Source organism: Ursus arctos, unplaced genomic scaffold (genome assembly GCF_023065955.2).
Source record: "Ursus arctos isolate Adak ecotype North America unplaced genomic scaffold, UrsArc2.0 scaffold_6, whole genome shotgun sequence".
Classification (NCBI taxonomy): Eukaryota; Metazoa; Chordata; class Mammalia; order Carnivora; family Ursidae; genus Ursus; species Ursus arctos.
This window is the reverse complement of record NW_026623078.1, coordinates 54279910-54299580: the sequence shown is the minus strand read 5'-3', so window position 1 is coordinate 54299580 and position 19671 is coordinate 54279910. Positions and strand designations below refer to the sequence as shown.

Here is a 19671-nt window from a genome sequence, read left to right as displayed (position 1 = left end):
ATGCTGAAACATTGCGTGGAACAGTGCAGTCATTCATTAAGGTTCCAAATAGCAGATAGCTCTGAAATTTAGGGATGAGGTCAAGGAAAGGTTAGCTTCTGATATTAAAACTGATGCAAAGTGAATAAGACTGCATCTGCAGGAATGACTCACTTTAACTCGCTTATAAACATGTCCAAAATAGAGCCATTGTCTCTTAGTCCAGTTAAGAAAGACACTGGGTTTCTCAAAAACAAAAACAAAAACAAAACTGTAGCCTTGTCAGTGATATTGCCAAATGCCTCCGATTTTTGTGGTGCTGTCATAACAGAAGGAGGATTGGAAGTCTGCATCAACCTAAGAAAAGGAAGGCAGGAGAGCAAGCAGATATTAGGTTTATCCAGCCTCCCCAGACGGAAGGGCACTTTGACTTCAGAAGGCCAATGTCAATTCTTTAGTTAGAATATACCTAGAATAGAGCAGGGGCAAGTTACACTTAATTTTATAAAAATAGCCAGTAATTACATCTAACTATTTTTGTTGTCATTATTGTCACCAAGCGTTGCAGTAGGCAGAAAGAACTAGGAAGAGGAGTGGATAGGAATGTCATGGGTGAGGAAAATAATGTACATTTAGTGCCAGATAGGAAAATAAATTGCTAAATGGAAGTTTCAAGAGAAATACAGCTCAGAGGTGGGTGAAGAGAAAGGAAGACTAGGAGAAAGGCAAGGCTGACTTACTGATAAGAGGAAGTCAGGATGAGGCATAATCACAAGGGGTGCATTTACAGATAAACGCTGAATCTAAATGCTTGAATGAAGAGGAAAATTGGGAGAAACATCCATGGAGAGCTTGCCACAGTAAGCATTTTTTTTTCCAAATGAAGTTGATACTTTGTAATGTCAAGCAATTGAGGGGTAAGCATTTATAACGAGTCAAAGTAGGAGATAGGGAATGGAGTGTGATTAGTTGGATTTATTAAATCAGCTATCAGGACATATTGCAGAAGAGCTGCTAAAACTCTGTCACTTAATATAAGACAAATAAATTCAGCATTTCCCAAATTTTGCTCTTTGGTTACTTACCTTTATCATCTTTGCTATATTCTCATACTACCTATAGTCTTCAATGTAATTCTTGAAAACAGCTCGTGGTGTTCTTTAAAACAACTAATTAACAATATTTTTCATACTTTAGTTTCACCCTAAGTAACGGTATCTATGACACCATGAGTTTGATAAGCTAGTCAGATAGTTTTCTAACACACATTAACATAAATGCATAACCTTTAAAATAAAAGCGCTCCGTCTGGGTAACAGCTGAACTTAACCTCTGTGCTCCTGGTGATACACATTCTGAGAAACCCTGAGATACGTATTGCCTGTCCACAGTAATGCTGTGGTGTGGTGTGTGAGAAGGGAAGTGTTAAATGCACTTTTTTTCAGGCTCCTTCTTGCTTTTTGAAAGAAAAAAGCAAAAGAAAATAAAACACCATTAACTCCCTTCCACTTGGGGTGGCCAGAGGTTAATTTTTAAGTAATTAAACTCCTGAATTACTCAAAGTATAATTCGGCATTGGCCTTTGGGCTTGAGATTAATGGAAGAGCAAGATCTCCCCTAGTATGGAAGGAACTGTAGGTAGAGATATGTAGATAGAGGGATGTTCCTGGATCCTCTAAATTTGCTTTTGTCCAGGCTACAACCCACCAAAGAGAAAAGCTGTACATGGGAATTAGCAGTGTACCTCTTGAAAGACAGACCCTCTTTGGGGAAGATCAACTAATATTTATACATCAGTACGCTCCTACTATGAGTGGAGAGGGGCAGGTGAAGATCCATACTACCTGGAACCATCACAGGCACTTTTACTTAATTTCTACCAAAATGCAGCACCAACAATTTATTCTCCCAGTAGATTTACCACTAAGATAGAGAAGTTGAAGCAAATAGCCAATATGGGCCTCTGGGCAGATATAATCTCTAAAATCCTGAAACTGGCATCCTAACTGATAAAATAAGCTCTTGTGAGTTGTTAGAATGAAATGAATTCCTCCTAAACTTGAACAATTTCTTAATAAGTAAAAAATAATTTCTCAACCTGCAAAGCTAAACATCTATGGAGGCTAGCCAAGAAAACCATTCACATTTGGGACATAGGCTGGTCAGAAGGCTGTCCTACTGTCTTTGAAACCTTAGTAGGTACAATATGTACAAACTTAATCTCTAGTTCAGTTTTCCAAAGGCTGGCCCTGCTCTGGATAGCGTTATGAGGGCATCCTACTACTCATTTCAAAGCTGTGTCTAACATCTTATTGGTGGAGGCTCTGCCTTGATATTCAATGAAAGGTATTAACTAATGGAGCTGCTTAAGAAGGGAAATTAATTTATGTGGTAGCTAAAATATTTTGAAACGCAGCAAAGATTGGTTTGTGCTGTAAGCCTTCAGTTGGTAAGAAGCTTGGCATCGTGTCACAGAACCATCTGCCTGTCTTCCAAAGGCTATGTTGACCTTCTTATTAAATTGTCTTTTTCTCACTTAGCTCATCAGTGAACAATCTCTGTTAATTAGATGCTAAGAGGACACTGTGACGTCTAGGTAGCAGAATCCAGGACCAACTTCTAATTATATAGTACTGAAAACAGAAAGTCTTCAGCCTTAGATAAGCTCTCCTCTGGAGCAGGTTAGTACATAAACCTTATTTCTTTTTACTTTTGTTTTCAGCAGTCACGCTGTGCTAACTTCACAAAAGCATTTGATGCTATAAAACTCTTAGAAGAAAACACAGTGCGGTTAATCTTCATGACCTTGGATTTGGCAATGGATTCTTAGATATGACACCAAAAACACAAGCAACAAAGGAAAAATAAACTGGACTTCATCAAAATTAAAAACTTTTGTGCATGAAAGGACATTATTTAAAAACTAAAAAGACAACCCACATAACTGAAGAGAGTATTTACAAATCACATATCCAAGAGGGAACCTTTACCCAGAATATATAAAGAACTCTTACAACTCAACAAGGAAGACAAACAACCCAACTTAAAAATGGGCAAAGAACTTGTAAAGACATTTCTCTAAAGAAGATATGTAAATGGCCAAACAAGCACATGAAAAGATGTTCAACATCATTAATCATTAGGGAAATGCAAGTCAAAACCACAATGAGATGCCACTTTATACCCACTAAGATGGCCATAAGAAAAAACCAAAGGAAAGCAACAAGTGTTGGTAAGGATGGGAACAAACTGGAACTTCTGTATATTGCTGGTGGGTATGTAAAATGGTGCAGCTGCTGAGGGAAACAGTGCGGTGCTTCCTCAAAATGCTAAACATAAAATAACCATCTGACCCAGCAATTCCACTCCAAGGTTCATAGCCAACAGAATTTTAAAAAGGTACTCAAATAAATAGTTGTACATACATTTCTATAGTGGCACCACTCCCAGTACCCCCAAGATAGAAACAACCCAAATGTTCATCAATTAATAAATAGATAAACAAAATGTGGTAGTAGGATCAATACAATAGAATATTATTCAGCCATAAAAAGAAATAAAGTACTGATACATGCTATGATGTGCATGGACCTCAAAAACATGCTAAATGAAAGAAGCCAGACACAAAAGGTCACATATGACCCCATTTATATGAATTATCCAGAACAGGTAAATCCTTAAAAACAAAAAGCAGGTTGGTGGTTGCCCCAGGCTAGAGGGAGGCAATAGTGAGTGACTGCTTAATGGGTATGGGATTTTTCTTTTGGGGTGATAAAAATGTTTGGAACTTGATACAGGTGGCGACTGCACAACATTGTGAATGCACTAAATGCCATTGAATTGTATACTTTAAACTGGTTAATTTTATGTTATGTGAATTTAACCTCAATTTATAACAAAAAGCAGTTGATGATTGTTATTGAATGATCTGACGTGCAAATTTGGAGCCAGAATCAACCGAATGCAACATTGTTATTTATAGCCATGATGTTTGATGATGTCCATAGCTGATTGAATTGAAATAATTTTCCAAAGAATCATAAAAGGCTTTCAGGGGAAAAGATATGTGTATCTTTTTATGAATGTGTATGCTCAAAGTTTAGCTGATATCTGTTAAACAGCAGTGTAAATTATTTAGCTTTGTTTCCCATAATTGATGGAGAATTGGTTCAGAGCAAGTGACATTAACCTGAACGTGACTGGCTATCTGAAGTGACTGGGAGATCATGGGGAACTTGAGAGTGTCAGGTGATGATGCTGATAGATACACGGCATTGCAGCTGTCAGCTTAGAAACTACAGAAGTACATCTGTCACTCTGGGGAGGACTAATTGGAACCAGGGAGAGTCGAAAGGAGAAGTGCTTCGGAAGTGCTGTACATCTTTCCACTAAAAACAGATGAGTCTGCCAAGAGAGCATGTCCGATTCCCAGAGATACAAAATTGGGGTAGAAAAACTAAGAATACTTACAGAGAAGATGTGCTTTCTACTTTATGGAAGTCAGTTTCCTTTCATTAACTTGCACAGAAAATGACTTGATTTGAGCCACCTGCACCTCTGATGCAAAGAGATTAACTTTAAATTTTCTCCTTCCCAGTCTGTAACTGGCCTCATTTACCAAACTGGTTAAAAGTTACGACCCTAAGGATGATCCTTGAACTGTGTTACATACACATCTTGATAGTGGGGTAATGTTTACATAACACCAAACTATCCTCTTTGGAAAAGGTCCAGCTTATTTACTGAATTGAAAACAGCTTATAATGATTAATACAGATGAAACAATTTCACCTAAAATAGACAAGGGATAAAATGGAAAGTATTAACAACCTTTAGGGTAGGGGTGGTTCTCAGACTGAAATTCAAACCAAACCTTGTATCAGTTAGGATCTTTTCTTGGTTTTAAGCATTCAGAAAATCAAACTAACAGTGGCTCGAGTCAGTAAGCATTTATTTGTCTCATTATAATTAGAAGACAGGAGACAGGAGGTTGTATCTCCTATCTGAATGATGTTGTCAAAGACCTTGGCCCCTCCTATCTTCTGTTCCATCACCTTTAGCCTCATACCTTAGACCCATGGTCACAATATGGCCACTGCAGTACCAGACATCACTTTCACATTTAAGGCATAAAGAAGTTGATGAGGGGGAGGAAGAAAGCGTAGCGCCAACCACATCTGTCCCTTTATTAAGAAAGAAACGCTTTCCCAGAAATCTCACAGTAGACTTCTGTTTATGCCATATTGGCCAGGACAGATTCACATGGCCACCCCCAGCCATAGGGAGGTAGAAAGAAAGTATTTCTTTCTAGAAAACTAGCATTTCTAGCCTCTCTAGTGGAAAACTGGGAATGGAGAAGAGGGAGGGGAATGTGTTTAAGGTTAGTCTAATTTCACTGTTTGCCATGCTTTTCCTTGTACAAACATGAAACAGATTCTTAGGTGAAGAAATAAAATAATTGATTTTATGAATAAAGAAGAGCCTGAACAATGTATGATACCTATTTCAACTCTCTTAACCTATAAAGTATGTAGTTGCTTAAGTTTTCACTTCATCTCAGAAAAAAAAGAAAACTGATATTCTACCTTAAATGATGTGTGGTTCAGGAACTAAAGATCTTCATGCATATTGACTCACCTGGTTTTACTACATCTAAGAAAAGGACATTGAGGGTGGGGGAAGAGGGAAAGATGGGAAACAAGTTATATGATCATGTACTCACCCAAATTTAGAACTTTAAGGTTCTTGGTTTGAAGTTCAGGATATTTGCCAAGGTGCTTTTTCTCTACTATTCTTGCTTCCTTTAAATGCTCAATTAGACACATATACTTCACACACACACACACACACACGCACACATACACACATACAATGATATAAATAGTTGCCACCAGCATAAGGTAAGGAAACAATTACCTAAATGTTGTCATGAGCAAAGGAAGGTCATGACTGAATCCCCAATGCCCAGGGAAAGAGGAAAATTATTGTTTTCCTAGGGAATACAAATCTCTTTTAAGTTACCAGATCTGAAAAATGAATTTATGCAGCAACATTTCAGGGAACAGTGGTCAGATTTATGATGACATAAAATTCATTCAATTTTAGAGGAAAAAAAAATTGACGCTCTTCTTTGTTATCCACAGAACCTATCTTACCCAACCAGGCAAAATAAGCTTAACCTTGACAAATTTTCTTCCTGCAGCAAATGCTTGCATCGACTGGCAGATTTTCCTAGCTGTGGATTTGTAATTACTTTCTGAATTTTGAAGAACAGATTAAATGACTACATAAGGATCTAAATATTATCATCCACAAATCTCTCTGCTAACTGATTACTGTGAGTTATTATTAAATGAGTTTTCCATGTTTCATAAGCATTTCCTGTGCTGGTCCATCCTTTGCAATACTACATATTACCTCTGACAAATAATTCAAAAATAAAATATGAGCTTCAAAGAAAATAAAACCAACTGTATGATAGAATAGACTTCATGGAAGATTTTTATATCTTAGGGGGAAGAACTTTAAACATACATTTTCCAAGGCAAAAAGATAGCAGCGTTTAGGGTTTGCACATAAAAGTTAAAATAAATTTTGTCAAAAGAACAAAAATCTTTATAAGCTGCAATGTTTATAGGTTTAGCATTTGAACTTTTAATAACTTGGGTTGCAACTGTGATAGAAATAATCTGTAAATATGACTTAGAGGCAAAATGCATTCTCTTCTCCTAGGTTGAAATGTACTTCTAATCTGCTAGCCAAAGGGCATAGTTTAACTATCTCTATGGCAACCATTTTTTTTTTCATTTATTGCTGCATCTGAAGAAAGAACACACTGTGTACAGCTGGGTAATGCAGTTGTCCTAGACTTTAATAAATTTGCTTTTCCAAGCTATTTACAGATTTCTATCATATCCACAATCTTAGACATTAAGGCTGAGAGATAGACAGAGTCTTCATAAAGTTCTAGAGATATCTGGTTATATTAATCCCTCTTGGCAAACTCCTATAGTACAATGTTTTATATTTGGAAAGTACATTCTAATCATTTCTGTTTATCTTCTCAATATCCGTAAGGATGGAGTAAGTTCTGGAGAGGGGAAGTGCTGGCTAATATTGAAGGCAGAGGATTCTGCTGGGCTTTCGTAGAGATTTTATAAGAGCAAGCAGAAGTTGAGAAGATAGATGATCACCTTGTGGGAAACGCCTTAATAAAGTCGGACAGATAAGGAGGCAGAACTGAGAACCTAATGCTGGAATCAAGAGAAAGAAAGACACTAACCTACTAGCTTCCAAGCTCGGAGAGTAACAGTAGCCCATAATTGATGAGCTTAGTGTGCTGGGCACTGGGATAAGCTTTTTACATCATTTATTGTCACTCAAATCTCACAACAGTCCTGTGAGAAGGATATTACCACCATTTTCAGGTAAGGAGAGGAGGTTTGTGGAAGTTGCTCAATAAAAGTTAGGTCCCTTCTGGGGTACCTGGCTGGTTCAGTGGGTAGAGCATGTGACTCTTGATCTCAGGATCCTGAGTTCAAGCCCCACATTAGTCATAGAACTTACTTAAAAAAAAAAAGAAAAAGTTAGGTCCCTTCTCTGCTATTCTCCATTAGGATGATGCCTAACAAATGATGACCATTCTTTCAGTCATCCTTGATTTCATGCTACAAGTATTTAATGTACAACTACTTAGTGCTAAGATAAAGTGCTAATCATTGAGAATACCAAAATAAAGAAGGCAGACCCAAGCTCTACCCTCACAGGGCTAACCTTGCTAGTCTAATGTAGCACAGAATCCATGTTCAAGAAATGATAATAGCTAATACTTGCCTAACATATATTATATACCAGGCACTGTTCTAAGTGTTTGACATATATTAATTCATGTAATTCTCCCAACCACCTATGATGTATTACCACCACTTAGCAGAAGAGGAAACTCAGCCAAGGCTAGAGGTTAAGTAAATTTACCTAGAGTTACATTCCTTGTGATTGAGTCAGGATTTGAACCCAAGTGGTCTAACTTGAGGGACAACGATCTTAACTAATCTACCATTCTTTCTCCCTAAAATTGCTTATTGAAATAGTTTGATTAGAGCCCTCTCTCATTGACTCCCAGGGCTGTTAAATGAGGGATATATTTCTCCAAGAGAGTTCAAAATGAGAAAAGGAAGACAGAAATAACATCTACTCCTCAGGGTATAGGAAAAAGGGGAGTTGTGGAGAATATAATAAAGCAGAGAGGTCAGGGAGTTGAGAACACACCCAAGGATAAAACAGACATGGTCCATGACTTCCTAGGTCTCACAGTTGGCAGAGCAGTCCTCTGGGATTACATCATAAGGAACTACCTGCCCTATGGGGACAGGAAAGTGTTCTCTGAGGAAATGAGGTTTGAGGTGACCTGAAGAATCTGGGACAAGTCCCCCAAGGGCAGAGGGAATAATCTGTGGAAGTCATGGGGCAAAAGAAAGCACAGCATAATTAAAGAACTGAGAGAAATCCAATTGGCTGAACATAGAGATGGAAGAGGAGTGTGGCATCAAAAAGAAAAGTGATGTTGATCAAGAGAGCAGACCATGGAGAGCCTTGTGAGCCATGTTGAGATTTTGGACTTTACTCTAATGGCAAGAGTAAGCTATTGAAAGGCTTTTGAACACAGGAGAGTCATCGTGGTGACTTTGCTTTTTGAAATGATTACTTTGCCAAAGAGTAGAAAATAAATTAAAAAGAGAGGAAGTTTATGTAAAAAGACCCATGAGGGGAGGAGCTAAGATGGTGGAGTATTAGGAGGACCCTAGGCTTGCCCCATCTCTGGAAAACATCTAGGTAAGTATCAAATCATTCTGAATACCTATGAAATCAATCTGAGGACTAACAGAACAAAATGCACAACCAGAGGGAGAGAAGAAGCAGAGACACGATTGGGGGAGAAGAGGAATGTGGGTGCTGCGGAGGGGAGGGAGCCCTGGTCACAAAGCGAAAGAAGGGAGAGAGAGAGAGAGAGAGAGAGAGAAAGAGGAGTGCACAGGGGTTCCCACAAGGAGAACACTTCCCCAAAAACAATGACTGGAAAAATGAGAGGGGTTGATTTTTGTGAGTTTCTACAACCAGCAGGGCTCAAAGGGCGGAGTTTTAGAGGTCCACAGCATGGTTGGAGTGGAGCCCATTGGGCACTGCAGTGTTCCTGTGGAGAAGGAGGGCAGATAGCCCTATAATGGATGGCAGGATCTAAGGATCCCCTGGGGCGCACTAGGAGAGATGGTTCCCCCTTCTGGGAGTGCATCTGGGAGAGGTGCCATTGTCTCTCCAGGGACAAAAGAGCCAGTGGACACCGTTACCATCCCCCGCCCTTCAACACAGGCACAGAGACACCTGCTGAGGACGGCTAACTTGGCACTGGCTCTCTGCTAAGCTTTACTCCAAATTCCACACCCCTGTGCTTCGGAGCCACTGCCCTTCTGGGACAAACTGGTACCAGTCCCAATGCCACGAGACCCTCCCCCAGAGGACCAGCACAGATCCATGCCATGCCAGTTCCCTAAAGTTAGCAGTATTAAAACTCAGCCAGCCTGCCTGGGATAGAACATGGGTACGCTGCATGTGTCCAGATGGCCTGGACACAGACAGGGTGAAGGCAGAGATCTGAGGGACACCTGGGACACATGAAGGGAGACTGTTTGCTCTTCTGGGAGGGCTTCCCGGAAAGCAGTGGCCCTCTCCAAGGACGAGGGAATGGGCTGGTGCCATTTTTCCCCCAGGCTCTCAGCATAAACTAACTTCAGTAAGCAGCACAGCACCAACAGTGGTGGCCTAAACCGATTAACACCAAGCCCTGCACACCTGCACTCTGCAGGTGCTGCTTTTCTAGAGCAAGCATGCCTGAGAACCAGAGCAGTGTCCACACACACCCCCACAAGATCAGCACAAACCCTCCGAGTGTACCATGTCTACTGACCATAGAGTTCTGCAAAGCTTCAGCTCTAGTCTCAGGTCTCTTTTAAACAGCACACCAGAGCACACCTAGTTAAAACTCACCACACTCTGGCCAAGGTCCAAACACTCCCCACTGCAGGTAAGGAGAAACTCAGCAGATGACTGACCTGAGGGATAAAGCAGCCAAAACACAGCAGCAGAGTCCAAATAGCAAACACCAGAGACACCTCCTGAAGTGCCAGGCCCTGGACACTATCTGACTTTTTTTTTTTTAAAAAGCCATTACTCTCCAGAGCAGGATACACAACAGGTGTTCCTAACACACAGAAGAAGACAGAGACCTAGACAAAATGCTAAGATGGGGGAATTCATCCCAGAAGAAAGAAGAAGAAAAGGTCATGGCCAGGGATCTAATCAAAACAGATATAAGTAATATGCCTGATCCAGAATATAAAGCAACAATCATAAAGAAACTAGCTAGGCTTCAGAAAGGCATGGAAAACACCAGGGAGTCCCTTACCACATAGATAAAAGAGCTAATAACTAGACAGGCCAAAATAAAAAATGTTATGACCAAGATGTGAAACTGACTGGATGTAATGACCACAAGGATGGAAGAAGTACAGGAACAAAATGTGATATAGAAGATAGAGTCATGGAAGGGGGTGCCTGTGTGGCTCAGTCGGTGAAGCGTCTGCCTTCGGCTCAGGTCATGCTCCCAGGGTCCTGGGATCAAGTCCTGCCTGGGGCTCCCTGCTCAGTGGGGAGTCTGTTTCTCCTCTCCCTCTGCCCTTTCCCCTCCCCCCGCCCCGTGCGCTCTCTCTTTCTCTCTCAAATAAATAAAATCTTTAAAAAAAATTAAAGAAGAGTTAATACATATTCTTCTCAAACTGTTCCAGAAAACAGAAACAGAAGGAAAACTTCCAAACTCATTCTACAAGGCCAGCATTAACTTGATTCCAAAACTAAGACCCCACTTAAAAGGAGAATTACAGACCAATATCCCTGATGAACATGGATGTAAAAATTCTCGACAAGATTCTAGCAAATTGAACCCAACAGTACATTAAAAGAACCATTCACCACGATCAAGTGTGATTTATTCCTCAGTTGCAAGGTGGCTCAATATTTGCAATATCTGCAAATCAATCAACGCGATACACCACATTAATAAAACAAAGGATAAGAACCATATGATTCTTTCAATAGATGCAGAAAAAGCATCTGACAAAGTACAGCATCCATTCTTGACGAAAACTCTCAACAAAGTAGGGACAGAGGGAACATATCTCAACATCATAAAGCCCATATACAAAAGACCCACAGCTAATATAATCCTGAATGGGTAAGAACTGAGAGCTATTCCTCTATGGTCAGGAACAAGACAGGGATGTCCACTCTCACCACTGTTATTTAACACCGCACTAGAAGTCCTAGCCTCTGCAATCAGACAACACAAAGATATGAAAGGCATCCAAATCGGCAAAGAAGAAATCAAACTTTCACTATTTACAGATGACATGATACTCTGTATAGAAAACCCAAATGACTCCACTGAAAAATTGCTAAAAGTGATACACAAATTCAGTAAAGTTGCAGGATAAACATACAGAAATCTGTTGCATCTCTATATACCAATAATGAAGCTGCAAAAAGAGAAATCAAATCCCATTTACAACTGTACCCAAAACCATAAGATACTTAAGAACAAACCTAACCAAAAAGGTAAAAGAACTGTACTCTGAAAACTATGGAACACTGATGAAAGAAATTGAAGAGGACACAAAGAAATGGAAAGATATCCCATGCTCATGGATTAGGAGAACGAATACTGTTAAAATGTTTATACTACCCAAAGCAATCTACACATTTAATGCAATCCCCATCAAAATAACACCAGCATTTTTCACAGAGCTAGAACAAACAATCCAAAAATTTGTATGGTACTACAAAAGACCCGAACAGCCAAAGCAATCTTTGGAGGCATCAGAATTCCAGGTTTCAAGTTATATTACAAAGCTGTAGTGATCAAGACAGTATGGTACTGGCACAAAAACAGACACATAGGTCAATGGAACAGAATTGGAAAACTCAGAAATGAACCCACACTGTATGGTCAACTAATCTTTGACAAAGGAGGAAAGAATATCCAATGGAACAAAGAGAGTCTCCTCAATGAATGGTGTTGGGAAAACTGGACAGCAACATGCAAAAGAATGAAACTGGACCACTTTCTTACACCATACACAAAGATAAATTCCAAATGAATGAAGGACCTAAATATGAGACCTGAAACCATCAAAATCCTAGAGGAGAACATAGGCAGCCACCTCTTTGAAATCGGCCGTAGCAACTTCTTACTAGATACATCTCCTGATGCTGGAGAAATAAAAGTAAAAATAAACTATTGGGGCTTCATCAAGATAAAAAGCTTCTGCACAACAAAGAAAACAATGAAGAAAACTAAAAGGCAACTTTTGGAATGGGAGAAGATATTTGCAAATGACATATCAGATAAAGGGCTAGTATCCAAAATCTATAAAGAACTTACCAAACTTAACACCCAAAAAACAAATAATCTGGTTAAGAAATGGGCAGAAGACATGAATAGACATTTTTCCAAAGAAGACATACAGATGGCTAACAGACACATGAAAAGATGCTCAACATCACTGATTATGCAAACTGGTGTAGCCACTGTGGAAAACGGTATGGAGGTTCCTCAAAAAGTTAAAAATAGAGCTACCCTATGATCCAGCAATTGTACTACTAGGTATTTACCCAAAGGATACAAAAATACTGATTGAAAAGGATACATGCGGGGCGCCTGGGTGGCACAGCGGTTAGGCGTCTGCCTTCGGCTCAGGGCGTGATCCCGGCGTTATGGGATCGAGCCCCACATCAGGCTCCTCCGCTTCTTCCTCTCCCACTCCCCCTGCTTGTGTTCCCTCTCTCACTGGCTGTCTCTATCTCTGTCAAATAAATAAATTAAATCTTTAAAAAAAAAAAAAAGAAAAGGATACATGCACCCTGATGTTTATAGCGGTATTATCAACAATAGCCAAATTATGGAAAGAGCCCAAATGCCCATTGACTGATAAATGGATAAAGAAGTGGTATATATATACAATGGAATATTACTCAGGGATAACAAAAAATGAAATCTTGCCATTTGCAACAACATGGATGGAGCTAGCGTGTATTTTGCTAATTAAAAGTCAGAGAAAGACAAATACCACATTATTTCACTCTTATGTGGAATTAAAGAAATGAAACAGATGAACAAAGGGGGGGAAAAGAGAAAGGCAAACCATAAAACAGACTCTTAACCATAGAGAACAGAATAAGGGTTGCTGGAGGGGACATGGGTGGAGGGTTGGGTTGAATGGGTGATGGATTTTGAGGAGGGCACTTGTTCTGATGAGCACTGGGTGTTTTATGTAAGTGATGAATCACTGAATTCAACTCCTGAAGCTAATATTACACAATATGTTAACTAACTGAAATTTAAAGAAAAACTTGAAAAAAAAAAAAGAGGCCATTGCCATGGTCTGAGTGAGGTTTGACGGTGGGCTAGATTAGGGTGTTGGCAGTGGGAATGAAGAGGACAGGGAAGATTCAAAGATAATTAGGAAGTATGTAGGACTTGATGACTGATGGAAAGATAGGACAGAGCCAAGGACATCCAGAAGTAGAAGTCTAGTGCCTAGGTAATTATCAAATGAATTAATGGAGCAATGCTAGCATGTTGCAGGGCAGATAGAAGGAGCCAAGGGGTTCGATTTGGAATGATGGTTTGGCAGCTGGAAGAGAAAACAGGCATTGATGCCTAAGATGACAGTAAGAGAAGTGTCAGTGGGTGTGGGCAGTCTTCAAGCTGGGGAGGGTGCCTCCTGAAGCATCTTTGGCATTTTTGAAAACAATTTTTTTTTTTTTAACTAATTTGCTTTAGCTATCTGGTGCAGATTTACTGCTGAAAGAAAAATTTGAGCAAACATTTTAAACATTTTAAAAGAGTTACTCGTCAATTCATATATTAACATCCCACTGATATTTTCTTTATTAACTCAAATCGACTTCAGGCAGAAGTCATCACTGCTGACATTAGTTCTCTTCCACTGGAAGGGCAGTGCCTAACCTACCTGAAATTGCCTTACAAAAGCTTATTTGTAAGACCATTATATGACTCTTTTTTTTTTTAAGATTTTATTTACTTGAGAGAAAGAGACAGAGAGCATGAGCAAGAGGAGGGGCAGAGGGAGAGGGAGACGCAGACTCCCCGCTGAGCAGGAAGCCAACATGGGGCTGGATCCCAGGAGCCTGAGATCATGACCTGATCCAAAGTCAGACGCTTAACTGACTGAGCCACTCAGGCGCCCTCACCATTCTATGACTCTTGCAATATAATTTCTAATATAACAAGTTACAAATTGTGGCTAAGTTCCCAAACTAGCTCATAAAAATTTATTTTAAGCCCTAATATAGTTACACTAAGACTCTATATGAATCATGTTGAAGAGATTCACCACATTTATTCAACAAACTCAATCAAGTATCTGTGATTCCATAGACTCTGTTTATATGCTGAGAAGTCAACAATAAACAACACAAAGTCCCTTGCAGTCCAGTTGGAAATAAAAGGCTGAGGATCAAAAGTAGTGAGAAGATTTTCTTTCCTCTTCTACCTTGCCCTTTCTCATTTCTCTACAGCAAGAGTGGAAAGCAGAAACTGCAGGGAACGTAGTGAAGTTTACTAAAGTAAACCAGAAGAGGCAGCGTTCATACACAAGATACCCAGATCAACAGACTGTACAGGGTTTATTCTTCTTTGTAAGGTTTCCATTCAACTGTTGTTGTTGTTGTTTTAAGAAAAATGATTCTCGGAAGGCAAGATTGACTTAAGAAAGGTAGTAAATTAGACTCTTTTCTAATGCAAACACCAAAAGGTAATTTCCTAATGAATTAGTTGGCCAAGAACTATACACTTGTTCTTGAAAACAGACAGAAAGTGACTATTGCTAACATCAGCGGAAAAGGAATTTGTTGGAAAGGCATAGGACAGATCATAGATTGAATACGAAGGCTGGAGTCCAAGGCTAGAAATTTGACAGGAGCCAGGGAAGGTTACAGAACTGGAAGCAGGCCAGTCCCACCAAAGGAATGGTCTGTTTGGGGTATCTCAATGGACACGACCGCCAGTGCTGCCCTCCACTGCTGCTGGATGCACCTCTATGTGTCAGTTCAGAACTGACCCTACATGACAGTTTCACTTACCCCAGATTCAAAGCACTGGGCAGCAGCATCTAATTGGCTTTGCCCGTAAGGGAACAGGGAGAGGGAGTGACTGGCTCCATCACTTCCAAGAATCACACACTGCAGATTCCATCAAAGTAGATACTGGGAAACCACAAAAAGGACAAATGTCCACTGCATACTGCTTATGATAATTTACTAAAGTGTTATTTTAATGAAGGGGTAGAATTTCAGCCAAGAATTTCAGACATGTTTGTAAGGGTAGCAAAGAAACTGCTTGAGTAACCTCTACTAGTTGATTCAAATAACAGACCCCATCTAGGTCTATCCCTGACTTTGCTTTTGTGATCTTTAAGCAAGCATCTTTGTCAAGATTGCTATTTGGCTAGGGTGTGGCATTGTCTCATTAGAAACCCTCAGCCCTAGGGGTGCCTGGGTGGGTCAGTCGTTAAGCATCTGCCTTAGGCTCCTGGGATCAAGCCCCACATCCGGCTCCCTGCTCCACTGGGAGCCTGTTTCTTCTTCTCCCACTCCCCCTGCTTGTGTTCCTTCTCTCACTGGCTGTCTCTCTCTCTGTCAAATAAATAAATAAAATCTTTTAAAAAAAAAAAAGAAAAGAAAAAGAAAAGAAACCTCCAGCCCTGTGAAGGCGTGCATAGAATATACCCAGTTTTCAAATGACATGACTGAGTCTCAGAGAGGATAAGTGTTTGGCCTATAGTCACACACGATTGGCATAATTGGTTATTATGTAATACAAACAGATTTGGAGTAATTAATTTTTTCTACCTTATTTACTCCAATTTAAGCAAAACATGATTAATAAAATTATTTTAAAATATGTATTTCCTCTAGGAAATAGTTCACATTTTTTTCCTCATAAAATGAATGATAGTGATTTGAAAATCCCTGATGGATGAATAGGAAATTTCGCTACAACAGAAATTGAGTTCATTAATTATAAATTGGAATGGATAATGCTATTCAAAGCTTCACATTTCACCTGGAAAGAATCTAATTAACAAGATTGCTTTTTATAAATTAATTTTCTGACCTATTTCCTTATAGAATTGAAACTAGACCCAAATATATTTGTTCTAGTTACTTGTTATTACTGAGCTTGAAATTTTTGCATTTCAGATTCTATGTACTATTATAACACATGTTAAGTTCAAATGAATTTTTAAATTAAAATTACAAATATTGGGGCACCTGGGTGGCTCAGTCAGTTAGGTGTCTGCTTTTGGCTCAGGTCTTGGTCTCATGGTCCTGGGATGGAGCCCCACATCGGGCTCCCTGCTCGGCGGGGAGCCTGCTTCTCCCTCTCCCACTCCCCCTGTTTGTGCTCTCTCTCTCTTTCTGACAGATAAATAAATAAAATCTTTAAAAAAAAATAAAATTGCAAATATTGAGAACAATTGCCTTGCGGAGCATGTATTATCATCATACCAAACTCAATATTTGGGCTTATATTCTCTACCAGTACTAATTGCTTAAGGGAACTTCCTCACAAATCTAATGTTGTGATGTTTTGATTAAGGAATCTTTGGGGAAATAAGTTTCTTCATGAGGAAGTTAAGGTGTTAAAGCCAATAAAAAGCTTCATAAAGCATGCAAAGCAAGGCTTCCTGAGCGTGTTAGCAGAACAACACGTTTGTACATAGCCTCTATTTTATCCCTGCTAAGGTGATGATAAAATTCCCTTTGAGGTGATTATGAAGTCTGCAGTTTGTGTTCTTCTCCGGTGCAAGGCATGCTGAAACCTCGGCAGCAAGAGAGAAGCTCAAGCTTGGCAAGATGGGGGCTGCAGTTGCTGGTCATGGCTGTGGCTTGGCAGAATTCTGGGGCTCATCATTGGTTGGCCAGGGCATGGAGGGAGAGTTTCTGAGTGCTGAAGTTTAGGAACCAAAGAACTTACCACCCTCCATTAGGCCAGTAAGCAGGGCATGGGCTAACAGTGATGGGGAAGCCAATTTGGTAGGAACTAGTTAGGGTTCCAGGGCACTACTCACCATAGGGACTCAGGGTGGAGCCACATGGGGAAAGGATGGCAATTGGGATCTACACCCAGATCCAGGGAGACACTGAAGGTATAGGGACAGTAACAGAATTCCAAGCCCCCCTCACACGTCCCACCAAAGGAGGAACAGAGGCAAGGCTGAGCCTGCTCCCACATATTTGGGGGTGACCATCAGGAGACATAAGGTTGAACAGCTAGGAAAACAGAGGCAGTCAAAGTGAATTGAGGTTGAAATCAGCCTCCTCTTTCCATGCCCTTTTATCAACTCAGAGTGACCTATCCCCTACTTTGGACTCCCAAGTCCCTGTTTCTTTCCATTCCTTGCCCAAAACACTGATAGAACGTTCCTATTCCTTTTGATCATTAACTGAAACGCACTAAACATTTTAATGGCTTAGTACTGACAGCTCATTTTGAAAACTCCCACCTCTAGTTCATGCTGTGCAAGAGGTCAAGGGCAGACCTGTTAACCAGGGCCTCCAAGTGACTCTGACGCAAGAGACTGTGCCCTCAAGAAGCTGATCCCAGCTAAGGGGTTTTCCTTCCTGGGAAACTGAAATTGAAAGATACAGAGGTAAGGAACCAAATGATGGGGCACTGGAACTAGAAAGTCATGTCTAGTCAAGGTGGGGCAGCTGTCTGGGCACAGGAAGAGTTGATGTTATAGAAGAATAGAAATTATGAGCAAGGGAAAGAGGCCAGTTGGTAGAGAACACGCAGAGCAGATGCAGAAGGAGTCTCATTTCCCCGTGGCTCTCCAGGGCCCAGCTACAGAGCCCTGAATGTCTCGCTCAGTGGTGGTTCTGAGGTTCTTGCCCCTGGGTTTCCATGAAACTCTTCCCCATATATTTCTTGAACTGCCTTGAGGAAAATATTGTTCCTTGCAAAAAACTGATCCCCAATCTACAACAAAGCTATCGTGTGCTTAAATCAATGTATTAACTCAACCAATAATTATATATTAATCTTTGTGTTTAGTTGCAATAAAGAGATATTTTATTTAGCAAGAGAGAGGAAGTCACGAAATCATTCAGGCCTATTTTTAAAGCTGGCCCTAAAAGTATATCTAATTTCTTCATTTGGTCGGGTGAATTATGGGGGCAAAGATCAGAAGAGATGCTTTCCCTTTTTGCTGCTGTCAGTCTTCGCTCCCATACAGCAGACGTAGGCACATGCGTGCGTACTTGCTGGAAGCTTCTTTTCTGTCGCTATTGGCTGATCGTGTCATGGGCCTGTCCACCAGGATCTGCAGCACACCCTGTTCTGCTCAGTGCCTCCAATTCTCACACAAACCTTCATCTTTACTTAACAGTCACTCTTCTGCCCCATGTCCTAGACCCCTAAATATGTTTTTTGTGTTTTCTGATCCATTCAACTTTAATACCCTAATAAGACTTCTATCCTTTAACTCTCTTATCTCTCTGGAGACTATGAGCCCAAACCTTATATATTATTTGACCTAGGGCAATCAATTTCTGATAATATAGCATTGCTGCAAGAGATTCTTTGATTAATAGTGACATATCTGAATGAGGGATCAGAGATTTATTTTGAAAACAGCCCTGCTATATTTCTACTCACCCATGCAATATATCACAACTAGCTGGCATTTGATAAACATCATTCACTTCTGGAGGGCTGCTTCTGTCCCAGCCAGAAGCTAGGGTTTTCCTCATGGGTGCTGCTACGGTATCCTGCTGGTATCCTGCTGAGGCATCACAGTGGACTGCAATGACTTGTTTTCAATTACTTGTCTATCTCCTATGAGACTGAGCTCCTTTCAGAATCTTTTATAGATTGAGTGCCAAGTACAGAGACTAAATATAGATTATAATAGGGCCTATAAAGGTTCTATTGGAACAACATTTTCGGGTTCTTAAGAGAATTAAATTAGTTTAAATTAAGTGCATGTAAAGCATTTGCAGTATTAGTAGTGTTCAATAAACATTAGCAGCTATTGTTATTAACACTATTATTAATAATAAAACTTGCTTCCTTCCAGGTTCCTGTCTGGGTATCTTTGTGTGTGATACGCCATTCAAAAATAGGTAATGCAGAAGGAGATGAAATTTGACAGTTGGAGCAAAATAATGAGTTCATTTTTGGACATTACCTTCACTGCCTGTGAAGAGAATCAGGCATTAAGCTGACTTAAGACACACACCCATAGCTGGGACTCAAATGTCAACTAAATGAAAGAATATTTATTTCATTCAATAATTCATTCATTCATTCATTGAAAGAGTTCTTGGCCCCGACTTAAACCTAGCTACTTAATAACTTTCAAAGAAGGGATCAAAGCAAACTTACATTTACTTTAAAATGTAGGCACCAGGGGCACCTGGGTGGCGCAGTTAAGCTACCGACTCTTGGTTTCAGCTCAGGTCATGGTCTCAGGATTGTGGGATCGAGCCGTGTGTCAGGCTCTGCACGCTCAGTGTTGAGTCTGAGATTCTCTCTCCCTCTCCCTCTGCACCTCC

At 40.1% G+C, this 19671-nt stretch overlaps 1 protein-coding gene across 1 annotated transcript in view; it reads right to left on the bottom strand.

Moving 5' to 3' along the window:
- Positions 1–19671, bottom strand: part of RIMS2 (regulating synaptic membrane exocytosis 2) — a 626259-nt gene that overhangs the window by 593177 nt on the left and 13411 nt on the right. The gene's annotated exons all lie outside the window — the stretch shown is intronic.